The 5,000-nt window shown below is 35.0% G+C and overlaps 1 pseudogene; it reads left to right on the forward strand.

The window, feature by feature from the left end:
* Positions 1 to 5,000, forward strand: part of LOC137660017 (nephrin-like) — a 56,326-nt pseudogene that overhangs the window by 49,999 nt on the left and 1,327 nt on the right.

The raw sequence follows: 5,000 nt of genomic DNA on the forward strand, positions 1-5,000 counted from the left end.
GTTGATAGGGTACAAGAGAGAATCCTTGTGGTTTGTAAATGTAAGTAAGTGTATATCAGTACTTAAGTATGTAAGTAGAATTAAGTGAAATGTCTATGAATCAACATCTGCGTACAAGGAAATGTGAAAATAAAATTTTTAAGTAAAATTCTTCTTTTGGGAAAACAAGAGTTAATAGGGTATAAGAGAGAATCCTAGTGGTTTGTAAAAGTAAATAAGTGAATATCAATTCTTAAGTGTTTAAGTAGAAATAAGTGGAATGACAATGAATTAACACGTTAGTGAAAAGTAAAAAACAAAACAAAAAATATTGGTGAAAACGCTGGTTCTTTAGACAAAAAGGAGAAAAGTAAACATCATAATAATTATGTAGATTTGAATAGAACTTTACGCAAAGAGGTTTGTTGGTGCAATGAAGAAATAAGGAATGCACACATTTGATAGTGTTTGGTAAACTAAGCTTCAATTTAATCTATAAGTAAGAAGGTAAAGTTTATATCCTTTTTTGTATGTAAATAATGAATCAGAAAGTTTTTTGGTTTACAGATAGAAATTAATTTTTATCAACTTACTAATTATTAAGTAAAAAGAAATAGAAACAGTAAGCATTTTTATATGTAAGTTTTATGCATTAAAGTATGGTAAGTATTCTTATATTGTTGTATGTTTGATTTTGCAAGTGCATAAGAATGTTTGCGTGTATATCTGATAGCTTTCACCAGCTTAAAAAATCCAAAAGAAAGTATAATTTTCTCACTATTTTCCCTAAGAAGCAACCCCGAGCCAGATGGAGAGCAATATATCACAATCAATCAACGCTTTTGTTGTCAGATGTGGTGGGAGAAGTTGCCAGCAGCGCCGTGGACGGGAGCCTCAGTCGTATGCCAAGACTCGCGTTGCTGCTCATATCGCTCACTGGAACGGCCCTGCTCGTACTGAACGTGTCCATCATCGTCTGCTTCTTGCGGAGACGTTCTGCCAGGAGAAACCTGAGAGGTTGGAGTCTAAGATTGATTGATTGATTGGAAGTTCTCTGGCATCCTGACTTCGATGGTCATTGACGCCAATAGAATGAAAGATCTACATCTTTACCTTGAAGATCGCTACTCAGATATCAAGATCCACACCACTTTGAATCTCAACCCTTGAATACCTAGATTTTTTTCCTAGAAAACCAGTACTTAAATATCTTAGAATCTATAATATTTGAGTACTGGTTTTCTAGGTGAAGATTTTCTAGATATTTGAGTATTGAGATTCAAAGTGGAGGTGAGGCTCTTGATATCTAAGTAGTGATCTTCAAGGTAAGAATCTAGTCTTTGCAATAACAGTCGAGATTAGATTATTGATGTTAGAACCTCGGACAATTTACCTATTTGCAAAGTAGATATCTACTATCCATATCTTAGCAATAATGTTCGAGGTGATAATATAATACTTTAGGAGTGGAAGATCTTGATATCTTAGTAGTGATCTTCAAGGTAAGCATGTAGATCTTTGAATAATAATAGTCTAGGTGAGGATAATAGGTCATTGATATTAGAGGCCAAGACCTATCTATTTGAACATTGATTTTCGCTGTGAGAATATCTTAATTACACAAATAATGATTTCTAAGGCAAGAACATTAAAACATACGTAATTATGAAATAATTCTTAATATGGGGATGTTTAAACTATTTTCATATAATTTTTTAAAAAGGATTCAAGTAAATGAAGAATGTAATTAGATTACTCATTGCGTAAAATAAGTCTTATATATGTTTTTTTTACTGGAGTAAAACTAAATTAGTTACTTGTTTACAAACTTTCATCGCAATTATTTTTTAATGAAGTAGAGTAAAAGAATAGGAGAATATTTCTTAAAATTGATTTATTCCTTAAGTTTTCAGGTGGAACAATTTCCATATTGATTGATTCCTAAATATTTGGTCAGCAGCTATTCCTCGTAATATTCTAATATATGTATATATATATATATATATATATATATATCTATATATATATTATATATATATATACATATATATATATATATATATATGTGTATATATATATATATATATATATATGTATATATATATATATATATATATGTGTATATATATATATATATATATAATTGGGCCAATATATGAAATCAGCTTTAATAATGTTTCTCCTATTAGACACTCCATTTAATAAAGAAAAAAGAAAAATAACAAACTAGTTAAAGATAAATAATACATTCCAGATTAAAGGATGCTTTTTGAATTCTAGGAATATAAACGTAAATAAACAAACATTTTACAAGAATGTAAAATTTTAGAAAATATGTACACAAATTTCCAAAGAACCCAAAACCTCACAAAATTTATAAAGAACCCTACCACCCAAAAACAGAAGAAACATTACAAATGCGAATTTTAGTTCTGTACAGAAGTGAAAAAAGATGTAAGTGTCTCAAATTTGATGTTTCATCATTATAGGATTTAGCTTACGGATTCTACAGAGCCTAAGATGAAGTACATAGGATATCAAACTCTTCTCTGCCTCTTGCAATATCCTACGGCATTAACATCCCATTATCTTTTTTCTCTTTACTCCTGCCCGTCATTCCCCGTTTTAATACGACCGATGATTGCAGCTTCCACCAGCAAAACGACAACGCTGGAGGTGTCAACACCAAGTCTAGGAGAGCAGCTGGATCTCACGCCAGCTAGCGACGCTCCTCCACCCGATTATCAGGTACGAAACATGTGATGTATATACACACACACACATATATATATATATATAAATATATATGTATATATATATATGTATATATATATATATATATATGTGTGTGTGTATATATGTATATATAAGTATATATATATATGTATATATATAAAGATATACATATATATGTATTTATATGTATATATACATACATACATACACACACACACACACACACACATATATATATATATATATATATATATATACGCTCATATCTTCACAACTGCTTTGTCAAATACTTTATAATAATAAATTTTTATGTATATTCATGCTTTAACAAACAGTTGTTTGTAATTTCTTGACCTAAAAACTCTTGCATTGGCCTTTCAGCAGGCTATGTGCCACTCTAGTTCTTTGGAGTGTGAAGAGACCAGCTTCACAAACGACCAATACAGCGCGGGGAACATCTCGCTCTACGCCTCCCTTGCCGCGCACAAGCCCCAAATCTACTAAAACTAGTCCCTTGCTGAACGGAGGCGTCAGGCTGGAAAGTCAGACAACCATCATTCCAGAGGAGGAGTTTATGCCTCTAGATTCCATGTCAGCTGTAGCAGCGAACACTCCTAACAAACAGAAGCAGCAGCAGCAATTTGATTCCGTTTATAAAAGTCATCCGAATATTCCAGACGTCTGTCCTGTCAGTTCCAGTAATGTATATGATGATATGGAGGAGGACGATCAGCAGGATGATTTTCCTGGATACCTGGATGACGATGATCCTTCGCAGCCACTCTTCCACCGAACAGAACTGTGTACCATTTTGGAAGACGACGCCATCGACTCGCAGGAACAGCAGGCAATGCGCGCTGACCTGCAGCGGCAGTCATCCTTTCGCTCATCACCGACACCATATCAATCCATACCCAATCACCCGGAGAGATATAGCCCCGTCCCTACTGCTCAACCACAACCCTGCTGTCAACCTGCTCCACCCCATCCTACTTCGGCGTCCTCTTCAGCAGCCCCGTCACCTTCCACCGTTCAGCACAAGCCCGGTCCTCAGGTTATATTCCATGGACAGCCACATATCCAGCAGCATATGGAGATCCAGCTGCCACAGCAGCCTCTACCGCAAATGCAACAGCACTATCCGCACGAGCACCCGCATCATCACCACCACCACCATCCTCATCACCATCACCATGAAATGTCACATCACCAACATGCTGGATATCATCATCACCCTCAGCATCAGCTCCAGCATCCCATTCACCCATGTTGCCAACAGATGCCTCATCACCACAACCCATACCCTCAAGTGCCCCCTTCCTACTCATTTCCTGATAATCCCGGACGTTTTGCGTCACCTCAGCAGTTCTTTGAGGAAGGTCGTCAGCCCATACCATCGGGTGGACGTAAGTATGAATAAATCAATATTGTTTTATTTTGACTTTTTCATGTATTTCATTTAATCCTCTGGCAACCATGGGATGCATAGGGCCTCAATGAATTCATGCCATATGATTTTTTTTCCTGTGCCATATCTCTGAGCTCAACCCTGTTCTTAGATATAATCTCCCTCCGCATTGTCATCAGCCTCGTTTATCTTTGTCTTTGTTTAATCTCATTAGGAGTTTACAAAATTTTATTTGCATCTCATAGCTGAACTACAATACTCAACTTAAAAGGTTTGATGAATTCAAATTCATTGTGGGGGTAAAGTTTTAAATTCAATATATGTGTAATATTCTCTTTGCTCTGTGAATATAATTAATTGAAATAAACGATTTTATCGATGAAATTTATAGATATGCACTACAGTATGCAATGGAAGTATAAAAAAACAAAGCATCATAAATGAAATTCTAATCCTCTTTTAATGATAAACTGAAGATTTGATAACTTTATTATTAAGGATGGATGCTTCCCTAAGAGTTGTGGTAATTTAGTCCCAAATCAAGAAAGCCTATGGAATTTTATGTTTAATTTAGCCTAGTCACTCCTGTAGCCATCATCTCCAACTTAACGCTTCATTGTCCTTCATTGGCCTGGGTCTTCTAACTTTTCTAGTACCTTGTGGGGCCCAGTTAAATGTTTTGAGAACTGTTTAAAACATTTCCAGAAGACTAAAATTACAACAAGATCTTTGTTCAGACAGCCTTTATAGCGTTTAAAACGCTTCCAGATGACTAAAACTACTGCCACGATTTTTAAGATAGAAACCAGGTGTCCCTAAATTCTGGGCGGCCTAAAGAAATTTGAATAGATTAGATTTAGGGATCCCACATATATAT

Source organism: Palaemon carinicauda, chromosome 20 (genome assembly GCF_036898095.1).
Source record: "Palaemon carinicauda isolate YSFRI2023 chromosome 20, ASM3689809v2, whole genome shotgun sequence".
NCBI classification, from domain to species: domain Eukaryota; kingdom Metazoa; phylum Arthropoda; class Malacostraca; order Decapoda; family Palaemonidae; genus Palaemon; species Palaemon carinicauda.